The following is a 16,378-nucleotide window of genomic DNA, read 5'->3' on the forward strand; positions in this document are numbered from 1 at the left end:
AAGGACCCCATAAATCTCTAGTGGTAGTATTTCAATGGGTGGCTGGTGCCCTGGCCAACCTACTACTGTACCTACCCAGTTAGGAAAAAAAGACTCTTCCTCAAGCGAGACTTCTTACAGGTGCACCCATGACTGCGGCTGCTAGGGCACCTGAACGTATGAGTTCTTTGGCCCCGGGGAAAGTCTTAGCTTAGTCTCCGCTCGTGGCAGCTGATGCTCTTGGTGTTGGCAAAGATTCTACGGACTTACAAGTTCTATAGGATCAGAGTGAAAGAGAGGCCCAAGTCAGAAGGTACAGATTACCAACCTCCTCAGGGAAAAAATCATTACCGAGACAGGGGCTCACCTGTCACGACACCTATTGGCATCATCACATGAATTTCCCTGGATTGTAGTGAAGTGTTGCTGTCTTTTAATCTCATCCAATAACTCCCTTTCGTCACACCATTGTGTTTCCCATGGAAGCACAATGGTGTTAGAATAGACAAACAAGGGTATCCTTCATACAGCATAAAACACACAGACATAGACATTCCTTGCAGTCAACGACCTTACCACATTGAAAACACCGCTCCTCGTCTGATCAGTGAAGTCGAACAACGTTAGTTCTGATCAATATTTGGATGGATTATAGCCTGGGATCACTAGAGGTGGATGGCAATGACTCCTATCTGTCTAACCGATGCAAGATGGAGTTGGACCTGAGACAGCTCCTTTGGCCTCTATAACCCAGATCAATACAGGCAAGGAACTTTCCTAGCAGTTATTCCAATCAGGCAGACTCAGATAGTGGACTTTGAGGGACCTGTCTTTCCCTCTGCTAGCCATCTAAGTCGTGGCCCTGGTGGAAGTTGCAGATGAGATATCAACGCAGGACATCTTATGTCCAGAACTGCTAGAGTACTGTTAACCAGTATGAGGTAACAGGACCCATTCTAGAAGGGCAATGACATAGTGATCGAGGATCCTCATAGCTCCGCTGTGGTAGCGGGCACAATAGTGCTTAGACCTCTTCCTGCTTGCACAGATAGCAAGAGAATGATTTTCTGCTTTCCTGAGCAGCCCATAAAACCTCAGTCAGAGATTAGATTCACCACAATCACTAGTGCCCTTACGACTTTTCTCTTGGAAGGTATTCAATGCCTCCCCTTCTCCCCTCTCAAGTAGGAATTTTGCAGTTAATTACAAAAAGGATGGCTAGATACCCCCATAATTCATCTTTTGCCTTCCATCAGGCAAGGGAGTTTTCTACTAAGATTTAGGTTATTGCATGGGCTTCTAGTTGCTCGATATCTCTCTCCCAGGAGAGCAAAGCTCACTACCTCAGGGAAGAAAGACCCTGCTTGGTCTCTACCACGATAGAGTACCGTTTGAGCTTTGAGTCTTGGTTATCATTTTGAACAGTCTACCTTGCAACAACAGAAATGTATCTTGTTATTTAGTGTTGAATTTATTAGTCCTCAATCAGAAGTTAGACCACTGCCTCGGAGTGTAGATTTTGAACCACCCTCCTTTAAGGAAGTGTTTCGTACCTCTAGTTAGCCCTCAGATTGGGACCTGACTCTTAGCTAGGTTTTTCCTTCTCAACTTGACCTCCATGATGAGAGCCAGTGAAGGACATAGTCTCTTTTAAACATACCCAAGCCCTGAGGTTAGGAGGTCTAGTAGTATTCAACCTTTTCCCTTTTTTTGTTGACGACCAATATTAGAACATTGACCAGTTTCTGTATATTCTTCAAATTTAGACGCCACCACTATCTGGCAGACCCCATTGGGTGCAGACTTTGTTAAGAGTCGGGCTCCAGTGATCCGGTTTCAAGTCATCCCATATATGTGGGTAATGGGTGATGCCAGGCATTGAAGTTGTCAGTGAGAGGGATAACTACCCCCATTGACCAGTGTACGCCCACCTAAAGAGAGGCAGCCCATCTCTAATAGAGGATTGATCCCCGCTGAAACCTCTTCTCATGTTGAGCCACATGGGATAGGAGGACTGACATCTTCTGATAAGAGGTGGATAACCGGCTTGTTCCTCCTTTGGAAACCAACCCCTCTGGTGATGACCTGGAAAATACAAACATGAACCTCGGTACAGACTATTCCAACTCAGATTCTAATATTGTAATGTTAGATTATAAGAACACACTAGAGAAGAAGAGAGAAAGAGAGAGTAATAAATGATGATGGGACAGAAAAATATAGAAAAGCAGAAGTATTACCTGGTCACTGTGAAGTAGTGAGTTATGAAAAGATTTTAATTTTGGAATTTGAAAATGGAAGATATGAACATGTGAATGTTTTTAAAGCTAATTTGGAAATAGTGAATATATGTGGAGAGCAGCCAAAAAATCTTCCCTAGGGAAATGAAAGTCTCTTGATAGAGACTATCCAAGATACAAAGCGAAAGATTAACAACACTTTCAACATTGGATGGTCATAGTGTCAAATGCTTTTCACATCCAACTTTCAACCAGAGTAAGGGTGTGGTATATGCTCCAGAAATGCTAGATATAGAGGAAAAAGAAATTGACGATGTACTGAAAAGTCAAGGACTAGTAAAAGTAGGTAGTATGAGAGTTGTTGAACAACACGTTCCTCTTGCTACTTTGATTGTAAAATTTGATCAGTGTAGACTACCTGATGTTATTAAAACTGGTTGATTATCTTTGAAGGTGAAACCATACATCCCTTTACCATTGCGGTGTTATTATTGCCAAATGTATGGTCATTCAAGCGAAAAGTGCAAAGAGAAACTAAATAAGCCAGCTGTTTGTGCCAACTGTGGAGAAAATAGTCATGGAGCATACACAGAAAATCCAAGTTGTATACATTGTGGGAATGCATACCCAGTTACATCTAAAAGCTGTATTAAGTTTATTTCTGAAAAAGAAATGCAGGCCATTAGGACCATGGAAAGAGTTACATTTAAATCGGCTCATAAAAAAGCTCTTGATAAACAAATAAAGCCAGGGCAACTCTTTTCACTGGTCTTGAAGAAAAACTTGCCAAAATACACTGATGAAAATAGTTTCCTCACTTCCTACATAAAGAAAGATATGAAAATAGTTAAAGAAGATGAAAGTCCCATTGAAGATTTATATCCAGAAAGTGTGGAAAATCAGATATTTAAAGATCTGAAAGATATTCAAAAGGCATCCACTCCCATTCTAAACAATAGTATAAACTTTCTCAGGTTGTGTCCTTGCCTGATTTGATGGAGGTTCTACTTGAAACCAATTTACTTGGTGTACCTGTAGTGGGGAAGGTGCATAAACATGGTACCTCACAACCTTTTGATAAAAAAAGAGAAGGCCCTCCATCTCTCTCACCTCTTTCCATAAGAAACATTTAGTCATGACTTCAAATAAATATCATATCTGCTAATGTTTCTGACCAACTGGAAGACAACTTAATTAAATTAGAAATTCAAGTTGAGGTACACTATCCACCTCAACAATTAGATCAAAAGAACACAAAGAAAAATACAAACCCAAAACCCAATATATCAAAATTCTCTCTAGAGAAACTACCTGGAAATATTGTTAGATCATAGATTACCAATGGGAAGTCTTCATTCAAGGTGCCTTCCAAAAAATAAACCATAGTTTTTCCCTTTATACTGCAATGGATTTGCCAGGATTTGTATGTGTCTTTTATTTCCTCCATTAACAGTCGAACACCACCATCTTCTCTGTGAAGTAAAGTAAAAACGATAACAGGCAAATTCACCCCCAACCCACTGCCAGTGTTAAAGGTGAATGGTCAGTATGTGACTGGAGCAACTAAGGTTAGTAATGCCCTTGCTGAACATTTCTCAAATGTATCGTGCAAGCATGAAGCAGCTCCTGGTCACCAGTATAGGAGCATTGAAGAAAAGGAAGTCTTAAATTTTGTAACAGGAATGGAATAGTCACACAATTCTTACAATGAAAGAGAATTTTATTTTGCTCTTGCTACTTGTAATGATACAGCCCCTGGACCCGATGGAATTCCATATGCAATGATTAAACTCGTACCTGTTAAAACCAAGTTATTTATTTTATGCATTATTAACAGAGTATGGTATGATCATAGTTATCCAAGTGTTTGGGAACAAGCCATTATTTTAGTGTTTTTAAAACCAGGTAAGGATAAGTTTTTAGCAGCAAACTATCGACCACTTGCTCATGTAAGATCATGGAGAAGATTGTCAATGCAAGACTGATGTGGTACCTGGAAAAGAATGATATTTTATCACCTATCCAGTGTGGATTTCGAAAAATGCACTCAACGACTGATGTGTTGATATAACTTGAGTCCTCTTTTTGTTAAGCCTTTGCTTCTAAACAGCCCCATGTAACAGTCTTTTTTTTTTTTACCTTGAAAAATCAGATGATACTGCATGGAGGCATGGTATACTTAAAACCATTCATAATTTGGGATTACAAGGAGAACTACCATTGTTCATTCAATCATTTATTTCTTGTAGATTTTTTCAAGTGAGAGTGGGGGAAACTATCAGAGAGGAATTGTCAGGAAGAAGGAGTTCCCCAGGGTAGTGTGCTAAGTGTAACCCTATTTGCACTAGCCATTAATGGGATATCCTGTCATTCTCCAAGATATTCTCTCAACACTATTTGTAGACAATCTCTCCCTATCATTTGCTGGAGCTAGAATGGCAATGGTTGAGAGAAAACTACAACTGTCAGTTGATAAAATTATTCAGTCGGCTGATATGAATGGGTTTAAGTTTTCGGTAAACAAAACTACTGTTGTCAATTTCTGTCGTATTCTGGGATTACTTCCAGACCCGGATATGTACATCAAATCTCAACAGATCCCATGTGCAAGTGAAGCTGAGTGTTTAGGCTTGATATTTGATTGTAGGTTGACATGGGTTCCTCACTTGAAATCATTAAAAGTAGAATGTCTTTATGCTTTGAAACTTAAAATTTTTGTCCCATACATCATGGGGGCAGATTGCAAAACTATTTTAAAGTTATACAAAACCTTAATTTTTTCAAAAATTAGTTAAAAGTGTGAAATATACTCCTCAGCCACCCCTAGCCGGTTGAGGATATTTTATTCTATGCACCATTCTGTTATCAGACTGGCAACAGGAGCATTTAGAATTATGCCTATTCCAAGCCTCCTTGTTGTCACTGGAAAATTACCCTTAGACCTTTGCCGAAAGTCTTCTATTATTCCATATTGGTTTAGGTTGCAAAGACTTCTTAATTCTTTAGCCTATCAGACTGTAAGCTTTGTTAAGGCACTCAACATATTTTGAGTTACACCCAAAATACCCTCACCCTCATGTTTTTTTTTTGTGAAACTATTGATAGACAGTTTTGATATAGTTAGAACGAAGGTGCTCCCATTTAAAGTATCATCAATGCCTCAATGGAAATTACTAGTGGTATCTTTTTGTAAATATTTTATTGGAGTTGAAGAGATTATGACTGACTTAGAAGCCAGGTCTCTTTTTTACGGAACATTTTGCAGAACATACGGAATTGACTTTTATATATACTGATGGCTCCAAATCCGATCCTGTCATTGCATTTGGAGTATATAGTAATGGTTTTAATTGTAGAAGTGCACTTCCTCTAACAGCTTCCATATTTACTGCTGAACTATATGGCATACTAATTTCCACTGAAAAAATAGCGTTGGAAGTGGTGGGTAATTTTCCTATTTTTAGTGATGCGAGGAGTGTCCTTCAAGCTTTAGAAGTTTTTAATCCAGTAACCCATTAGTTTTAAAGATCTTAGAATTGCTTTTTATTATTGGACTGACAGGTATAACAGTTAAATTTTGCTTGGCTCTGGCACACGTAGGTGTGTGTGGAAATAAGAAGGCAGATTCGCTGGCAAAGAATGCTGCAGCTGAGTTGCGACCAAGAAGGTATCCCATTCTTTGTGATGATTCTTTACCTAACATTAAGAATTTGATTTCTAATAACTGGCAACAGAATTGGGATAGTTTTGTTGGATATAAGATCCGAGAAATAACGAATGTTATATCCCCCGGGAAGTATTACATGATTTTCCAAAAGTGGGAGACTACTCTTTGTCGTCTCCGCATTGGTCACTCTCGGTTGACACGAGTTTCTGCTTATTGGCCAATACTAGCCATATTGCGACGTCTGTTTGGTACCATCGACAGTGAGGCATTTGTTGACCAAAAAGCCCCACTTATAGCAGTGAAAGAAATGGATATCTGTTTAAGGCTCGAGGTGAGGATGGCAGTTTCATCCTTGCCAATATTCTTGGACATGATGTGTCCTACCATGCTAGTGGTATTTTTAGCTTTACTGTACTTCAGGAACAGGTCTTCTGAAAGGTATTTAACTTTAAAATTACATTTTTGCTATTATGGTTTTAATTGAATATTCTTTTATTTTTTATTCACAATAGATTATATCTGCATCATTGACCTTGGATATAAGGATGCCAGAAAACATCTAATCAATAAAACAATCAAAAAGTGACTGGGATTCATTGGTGTGTGAGTGAGAGGGGTATAGGGCAAACCCCCCCCCCCCCCAGCTACCCTTCATAACCCCCCTAACTAGCGGTTTGGGTATTTTCTGTCTCATTTAAAAGTCTTAATGGCTTGTCTTCCAGTTTTTCTAAAAGATAATCTCTAATAAATAGCTACAGGTTTGTACCAATTACTTGCAAATTTGTAATTTTATAGGTTTTTCTGTACTGCAAATGACCAAATCCACAAAGCTTGAACCCGTGATTAAGGAGGGATAACTGTACTTGATATGTGATTCTTACTGATGTCCCTTCCCCAGATTACTCATTACATGGGACGGTATGATTCATGTACAAACCAGGGTCTATCAGTTTCTCATCCTTATGATAAACAGATAAGTGGTGATAGTGGCCATGCTTTTGCTTTGCCACAGATCAAGCCTGGAATACTTCCAGAGAAATTACAGAACCTTCCAGTTTTGATTCCAAGCGGCTTTCCAATCATCTTATCTGTGACTCACCCTAATTAAATGACAAGAGTTTTTATAATAAGTAGGAACAAGTAAATTTTAAGAGTAATTATTATTTATCCTAGCCATACTAAATTGAGTCCTTTAATCCAACTTCACTCCTCAAACTACCTTTTTAAGTTCTGGTCCAAAGCATGAAAAGTGAGTTATGAGGTTACTATAAGGGGGGGGGGGGGCTCCCTGGGGTTGCTTGCCTAGCACCCTCTCCAGTCAGATAACTACTCATTATCTGTTTCTATTTTAGTGACCAATTCTAGTTTGTGCTGACGTAATTTCCTTAATTAAAGGACTCAAATGAGTGTGAATAGGAAAAATAAATTTACAAATTTCTTTTTGAAAATTTCTTCTTTTAAAATATTTTAATTTTATTTCAGAAAACTCCAACATTTCTAACATGCCCTTCTCCACTGATAGTTGTTCTCTATTATTTCAGACCTTTCATCCCAAAGGAAATAATCATCCACCTCTTTTTGCAAGATTGTGTAAACTAATGAAGATATCTTCAAGAGATACAAGACTGGAAAAAAGAAAGAAGGATTCATATTTTAAGACTCATGTAAAGAATAGGATGTTTAGTGTTAGCTTTATCATTGTACACTGTTGATGATAATATTGAGGAGGATGTCATCTTGTAATAAGGAGATGATGAGGAACTCTGAGGAACTGGAATTTCTAGTGAAAAAAGAAATAGAATATTCGTGTACACACACTGCTGTCAAGTTAGAAAATAATGATTTAGTTGATAGTGTGCTCTTTAATGATGGCTCTCTTTTCATGGATTTAGACATGGAATTCAAAGCAGAGCCAGAAGTATTTGAGTCAAGTGAAGGTGACATTAAATATTCAAAAACAGAACCAGAAATATGTGAGTCAAGTGAAGGTGACATGAAATATTCTTTTGACACTGATGCATCAGTGAGTCAGGAGAAATTTAAAATCAGAAAAATGGAAGTCAATAAAGAGGAGGAGAGTGTAAATGAAGGTGAGAAAGAGGAATATGGGATACAGTTGGTATCTAGTAGGAAACAGGACAGAATAAACGAAAGAAGGGAATTAAAATGTTCACAGAAAGAGAAACAGATAAAAACCAATGGCTTGGGAAAACCTCTATGTCAGGAAAGTTATTTCAAAACTCACACTGATGATGGTACGAAAGATGAGTCATTTGTGGTAGGAAATTATGAAAAACAATTTTGTGATGTAGTTGACCCCAACACTCACTTGTTAATTCACACTGGAGGTCAGTTCATATGCAGAGAATGCGGCAAAACATTTTCTAATGAAGTTAATCTTGAAAAACATAATGAAACTCACACTGGGAAGACATCATTTAATTGCAGTGTCTGTGACAAAGCATTTTCGGTGAAAAGTCGTCTCACAAACCATTATAGAATTCACACGGGGGAGAAGCCATTTGAGTGCAATATCTGTGATAAATCCTTTACTGAAAAAAGTAATCTCACAAAACATTATAGAATTCACATGGGAGAGAAGCCATTCAAGTGTAGTATCTGTGACAAGGCATTTTCTCAGAGAAGCTGTCTTACTGCACATCACGAATTCATACAGGGGACAAACCATATAAGTGTGATGTCTGTGACAAAGCATTTTCTAAGAGAGTTGTTCTCACTGCACATCTTAGAATTCACACGGGGGAGAAGCCATTTAAGTGCAATCTCTGTGACAAAGCATTTTCTGCAAAACGTAAATTTACAAGTCATTATAGAATTCACACTGTGGGGAAGCAATTCAAGTGCAGTGACTGTGACAAATCATTTTCTGAGAAAAGGATTCTCATAGAACATTACAGAATTCACACTGGCGAGAAGCCATTTAAGTGCAATCTCTGTGACAAAGCATTTTCTCAGAGAAGTAATCTTACAAGTCATTATAGAATTCACACTGTGGAGAAGCCATTCAAGTGCAGTGTCTGTGACAAAGCATTTTCTCATAAAAGTTATTTCAGAAGCCATTATAGAATTCACACTGGAGAGAAGCCATTCAAGTGCAGTGTCTGTGACAGAGCATTTTCAGAGAAAATTCATCTCAAAGAACATAATAGAATTCATACTGGGGAGAGGCCATTTAAGTGCAATGTCTGCAAAAAAGCATTTTCGGTGAAAACTAATCTCACAAGACATTTTAAAATTCACACTGGGGAGAAGCCATTCAAGTGCAATGTCTGTGACAAAACATTTTCGGAGAAAATTCACCTCACAGAACATTATAGAATTCACACTGGGGAGAGGCCATTCAAGTGCAGTGTCTGCAAAAAAGCATTTTCTGTGAAAAATAATCTCGCAAGACATTTTAGAATTCACACTGTTGTGCCTTCTCCTCGAACCACCAGTGTGCCTTCTCCTCGGCCACCAGTTTGCCTTCTCCTCGGGCCACTGGTGTGACTTCTCATCTGGCCGCTGGTGTGACTTCACATCGGGCCATCGAGCGCGTTCCTTAGGTTGCGAATGGGGCAACCCCTCACTTTGAATAATCAAGGTAAGGGTAGCTTTGGATAAAATAAGAAGCCGTAGACAATGAGGAACTCGAATAAAAAAAATGTCGAGCAAAGATGCTGGAAAGGTACCAATCAGGATAAAACGGTCCCCTCAACTCATCCCTGTACTTTGCGGGTTGTTGAGAGCAATGGTGGAACTTCAATCTGTGCATCGAGCATCCAGCAGGGATCCCCACCAAATCAGCAAAATCCTGATCCTGTGGCCCAGCAACCATCAAGGTAAGGAATCAAAAGGAAAACCAGACTCTTTTAAAGATTGAATGGTCCCTTGCAGAGAAGAAAGTACTCCTCTTCTGCTTCACCTACTCAAGGTATGAGGGGTGGGCCAGACGTAGAAACCAGGTATTCAAGGAAAAAATTAGAGAGTCAGATTTACCACCTGAGAAAATTGCTGCCACCAATACAAGACTAAGAGCATCGATAGTTTCACAAACTCCAAAATATCTTCCTTAAGAAGAAATAGAAAAGTTAAAAAAAGAAGCCAAGGCCAAAGCAAAGAGTGACTACGAAGAGAGAGAGGTAAGTGAACAACAAGTATAAAGAACAAGTAGATGGGAAAGAGAAGATGAATTTTTATTGATATGGGCCATGGAGTATACCAAAGAAAAGTTTACCAGACAAAGAGAAAGATGCAATGAGGGGCAGAGAATATTCCATCATCACTGCCCAAATAAGATCGGTATATCTAGCTCAAGGCTCACCACCCAGAAATTTGATTTCATTGCACATCAATACTTTAATGAAGCAGAAATTCAAAAGATGAGTGAGGATGTTAGAGATATGATAAAAAGACTCAAATGTCCCTTAGAGGAGCCCTTTGAAATGACCCATGGAAATGCTGTGGAAAATACAGATCAAGTCTGGCAAAGACCATTACCACCAGCACCTCAGAAGACCACAACCTCTCCCTCAAGCTCTAGCACAGGTACAGAAGAACCAAGTAACCTTGCCAGAAGAAATGGAAACCACACTTCACCTAGGCGACCAAGAAACATCGGAACAGAGTTTGACCGTGAACAATGGGAATTAGAAGAGGAACTAGACAATGAAATTGAAGAAACCAAAACAATATCAATGGAAGAACGGCCCAAGCTGATTAGGCACCAGGAGTAGACAAGATTCCAAATTTCTGGCTAAAAAAGATCACAGCGGTACACCACACCGATGAACAAGCCTTCTCAAAAAAGATACGAGGAGAAGAAGAATCACCAGAGTGGCTTACAACGGGAAACACCTCTCTTCTCCCTAAGAGTTCTGAGACCGATCTCCCCAACAAATGTAGGCCCATCTGCTGTCTACCAACAACCTACAAATGGCTCACTGGAGTTATAGGAGATGAGATCTATGAACACCTAGATCAAAGCATATAAAAGGAAAAAGAACAAAAGGAATGTATTAGAAATAAACATGGAACCAAAGGTCAATTGCTAATTAAAAAACAATATTAGAAGACTGTAAGAAAAAGGCAAAGGAACTTTAATATGGCTTGAATAGACTATAAGAAGGCATTTGACAGTGTGCCACTCATCTGGATACTTAAATGTCGGGATTATATAATACCAATAAGGAAAGAAGATGGTCAAGTGGAAGACACCATCTGTCTTAAACACACTCAGGGCCAGATAGTAATTCCAGACGTAAAAATACAAAGAGGAATATTCCAGGGTGACAGCCTCTCGTCACTTCTCATCTGCTTGACCATAGATCCGCTTAGTAAAATCTTGAATGACCTTAACACCGGCTATGACCTAAGCAAAAGCAGAAGTAGAAAAGACAAATAAAGGAGTGAACTACCTACTCTTCATGGATGACCTCAAACTATATGCAGACAATAGAAGAAAACTGGAAGAACTAGTTAGGACAATCCACAGATGTTCAAGTGACATCTGCATTGACTTTGAATTAGATAAATGTGCTGAGATTTCTATCAAGAAAGGGGAAGAATGTAACACCAGAAGGAATAGAAGTAGAGGAAGGCATGTTTGTAGATCTGCCAGAGGATCCTGCATGTAGATACTTGGGAATAGAAGAAAATAATTGTATAGAACACAAGAAAATGAGAAACGATAAAGAAATAGTACATCAGCCGCCTAAAGAAGATCAATGCAATAAATCAGCTAGTGATACCAGTGGTGACCTATGGTTTTGGTATTGTAGACCGGCCGCAAGGTGACATAGATACGATAGATGTTAAGATCAGAAAGATTCTCACCCTGCATAAAGTCACATATAGAAACCAGTGTATAGATAGAATATACCTCTCACACAGAGAAGGTGGACTAGGCTTAATCGAGATCAATCAAGCATACAGAGCATCAATAGTAAGTATAGGGCAATACTTAAAAAGCTCTGAGGATGAATGAAAACATCAAAAAGGTTACCCAACATCATAATGAAGTCCTGAGCCAACTAACATCAATAACAAAGCAAGCTAAGAACTTCGCTGGTGACTTGCTAGAAGAAACAAAGGGCACGGAACAGACACTAGTAACAATGATAGCCAGAAAGACCAGGCAGAAATTCAGTTCTAGAGAGGAGAAACTTAGAATGAAAAGTTTGGAACACCATGGAAGAGCAGGAAGATTCCAAGAACTGGAAAAAAGTTGCATAGACAAAGAAGAGTCACTTAGATGGATAAGGAATGGAAATTTAGGTTTTGATGGAGAAAGGATGATAATAGGAGCAAAAGACCAAGCCCTCCTAACAAACGGCCTCAAGAAAATGGCTGGTGTATCAGGAAACGACCAGTGCAGTTTTTATCTTGTAGCAGTTGAGAGTGTTGGCCATCTGGTTTCAGCCTGCCAGATTCTGCTTGCAGATGGTCGCTACACAGCTCACCACAATAAGATCTGTAAATATATACATTGTAAAATATGTAAAGAATACAAAATGGAAGTAAAAGATAAGGTATGGGAGCATGAACCAGATCCAGTTACAGTCGGCCCTTGCTCTTCGCGGTAGTTAGGTTACAGTCACAGTCGCAAAAGGGGGATTTTCCCAAATAAATGCTGCACTAAGGTGGGCTAACTCCTAACCTTTTTTTAAAAAGTCACTGCCACTTTCCAAAAGCGGGTGCCCGAGCTGAGGATTACCGTATTTGACGGCCTATAGGACGCACTTTTTTCAAAAAATTTTGGCTGAAAAATTGCCTTACGCCTTATACATCGTAGGTAAAGTTTGAGACATACAGTAGGCTTAGACTAATTTAATCCAGCCTTCGCTAGGTACTTTTACCTGCACTAAACTCCATGCAAACTTATTTTATTTTTATTGCTGGTATTATTGTATTATTACCGGCGCTTTAAAAACGAATTCATTAAAATTAAAGCAATTTAAACTGAAGTGCCGTTACTTTCGTTTATAAATATCAGCTGACAAAATGTAAACATCAATTTATGGTCACATTCTCATTATCTTTTACCTTTATTTCCTTAGCCTTTGTTAATTTTATTGCTATCGTTAATAACGGTACAATGCACCTCCTCATTGTACTGTACCTTTTATATCCTTTATTGCTTAGGAAGATTTAACAGTTAGAAACATGAAAAGTATTTGTTGGAATTAAATGATTAAAGGAAATACTTGGACAACAGAAAATAAAAGTGTTTTTATAAATTTGTTTGCTAATCTTATGCTGTATGCGCTGCAGGAGGAACTGATTACTTTGGGACATCTTTCTTTAATGATTTGGTACAAAGTGGAATTTCAATTAATTGATGTGTTATTATGCTGAAATTGTTTTGTATTTTAACTTCTATTATTAGTTTCTTCCTGCACATCATACAAACCTTCAACCTTTGATACGATTATGACTTCAGGTGGTAGTAGTTGTAGCTGGCGGGTAATTTTCACTTACTAGAGACCATAATTGTGTTACAGTTTCTGTGCTACCTGCCTTAATCAGATTTCTTTTGTTCCTGTGAAAAATACAAACCTTACGCTGTTAACTGTGGAGTATCATTTCAGCGAAGCTGAAAGCAGCCAATAACGGATTTTGAGTAAAGTGAAAAATCTGTTTTTGGGTGATATCGCCATGTCGTCCTGATGGAAGGTTCCTTTAGGTAGCTTTCTAAGGGATATTTGGCTACAGTGATACTCCCAGAGAATTGACCTCAGGTCTCCAGAATTCTAACTCCTGGTACAAGTATCCTTAATATAACTTTTAAGGATATCGCTTAATATCAGGGGACGTATTTCTTGATACGACACACAGCAATCTTCACCCCGAATAGAGTTTTCGCCTTGAGGGGGAAGAGTGGCGAGTTTGAAGCGCAGCCGTTATCAAGGTTACCTGGTGGATCCCCTCCCCGTACTACTATGGCGTAACTATTCCTTGTTACATTTAAGCATGGATAGCCGCAGATAGAGTAGTTTCAGGTGGTGTCTTACGTTACATAATTGTAAACTCCTTTTTGAAAGAAGGGAGGGTCCATCAGGACGACATGGTGATATCACCCAAAAATAGATTTTTCGCTTTGCTCAAAATCCATTTTTTGGGCTCAGCCATGTCGTCCTGCTAGAAATATACCAGAGAATTACTTGAAAGTACTATATCTTTGGATTTGTATAAGTGCCTTTACTTTGAATGAGTTCCTTATATGGTCTCCTAGACCTTTATATATGACATTACAGTTATTTCTCGTATCCACTAAGCTTGGAACTAGCTTAGGCCTTCCTGCCCCCTACAGGGAAAGTGTCAATTTCGACTATAAGGATTCAAAGTTTGTATCTCCAAAGGGACGGACGGTAAATCTCAGAGATTACCTTTTATCACTTGGAAATCTGTACTCTGATTTGAAGTTGGGCCCTTCTAGGGTTTAATTAAAACTCTAGTATGCTTTATTCATCTGTAACTGAGATAGCAGCAATAAGATGCAAATACATTTAGTATTTTACCTTGTAACTAGGTTATCAAATGTAGTTACAATCAGGTATGAATCTGATCCGGCATTGAAAACACATCAGGGTCCATACTTTCTCCTTTTGGGAAAAATATGTAATTTCATCAAAATGATGCCACTCAATGGAGATGTGAAACCAAATCTGACTGATTTGTACAGATTTTGGAAATGCCTGAACACTGTGACGCAACGTTCACTCGGCACTGGTGTTATCGGTCAGATATGCACCTATATGGAACTGTGTTAATCATCGTTGTGATTTGCACTCGAGGGGAAATGTACCCATGCACCCGATGCACTGGAAAGTCCCAAAGCAGTTCACTGTTCGTCGCAGGCTTAGACGACAGGTTTCTAAAACTACCCGCCGCCACCACAACATATCTTATTTATGTACTTGTTTCATATAGTATTGGAAGAAGTTCTGTGAAGAAGCAATTTTCTTAGGATCATGAACTGCGGGTGAGCTGTCAGGATCCGCTATGCGTATAAGGAAGTGAGCATTGCTCTTAGTTATTTTAGGGATAGATTTTGATCCTGAGGTTTTGCCTCGGAAGAGCTGTCCTTCCTTGAAGTCTGAAGTTCTATGAAGATAGACCTTACAACACCCTAATGGGCATAGGGAGACATCTTTCTTCAGTGGGCAGATTCTCCAAGGACCCCACCTTTTGGTGGGCAGCCCGTTTTTGGCTAGAAAGTAGGATCGGGGAAAGGATTCAGTTCTCCTCTTCTGTGAACTGAATATGGCCTGCATCCCTGATAGGCCAATATTTCACTAACTCTAGCCCCTGAGGCTATTGCGAACAGAAAACCAAGTTACCGTGTTAGCTCTTCTAGAGTACAATACTCATTGTTCAGGTTTGAAGCATAGTGCAAGACTTGACCAATGCCCATGTAATGGGCTTTGGAGGGATTGTCGGCTTGGGTCTAGTGCATGCTTTGGTACCTTAAAAGGGATTCGTTTATGAGGTTCGTCTCAAAGGCGTATAGAAGAGGTCTAGTCAGGGCCGACTTACACGTGGTTATCGTGGTGCAAGTCAGGCCTCGTCCAAGTAGGTGAAAGAAGAGAGACAGAAACCTGTTGAAATTTCTGTAAGTCCCTTTGTTTTCACGAGGCTTACCCCTTTCTTCCAAGGCAATCCGCATTGTCTCCTGATCGGACTTGACTTGTCCTCTACAATGAAGTTGGCCACATTCTTCGAGATCCCAACCTTTTGTTCGCTGTTAGGGCGAAAAAATCATGAGATGCAGGTTGTTGGTTCTCGAGGATGAAATGTAACAGTTGACTTCTATACCAGTTTGGATAAAACGGGGTAAGGCAGAGGACTTTTAGCAGGAGATTGGTTGGTGGAAACAGGTAAGTTTGATTCCATCCATTCCAGTCGAGAGACATGATGTTTATTGCTTCCGCTTAAGGTTCTCGTAAGGGGCTACATAACGAGGTAGTTTCTTGCTGTCGCTTGTTGTGAAGAGGTCGATCTGCAGTTCCGGGACTTTATCAAAAATAAAGGAGAATGAGTCTTCGTCTAGGGACCATTCTGTCTCTTATCGGTTTTCGTCCGGATAGAGCATCCGCCGTCATATCGTGGAACCTTTGAAGAGGAACTGCTTGATAAATGCCATCATCTCTTCCTTGCCAGGCGGAGGATGGCTAACATCACTTAGTTGATGTGAGATGAACTCGAGCCTTGTCGATTAGACATATTACTATCACCTCGTTGTTGAGAGCCAATCTGATGTGGACTGTTCTGTGTGGGGATAGTCTTCTGAACATCAGGAGGACTGTCATAGCCTCCAAGATGTTGATGCGTATCACCACTGATGTTTGTGGTGGTTGCAAGAAATTTGTCTGTGCTAAGCTCTTATTCATTGACCACGGCCTTAATGGCGTGCGCAATTGGGTCAGTGTCAACATTGTTGATCTCTTCGAGAGTTTGATTCGTATCTTCTCCAGACCCCTGGCGCATCCTT

At 39.5% G+C, this 16,378-nt stretch overlaps 1 pseudogene; it reads left to right on the top strand.

The window, feature by feature from the left end:
* The window catches only part of LOC137651727 (zinc finger protein 83 pseudogene), a 97,507-nt pseudogene extending 88,111 nt beyond the window's left edge, over window positions 1-9,396 (top strand).
* The last annotated feature ends 6,982 nt before the right edge of the window (window positions 9,397-16,378 follow it).

This window comes from Palaemon carinicauda, chromosome 13, assembly GCF_036898095.1.
Source record: "Palaemon carinicauda isolate YSFRI2023 chromosome 13, ASM3689809v2, whole genome shotgun sequence".
In the NCBI taxonomy this organism is placed as follows: Eukaryota; Metazoa; Arthropoda; class Malacostraca; order Decapoda; family Palaemonidae; genus Palaemon; species Palaemon carinicauda.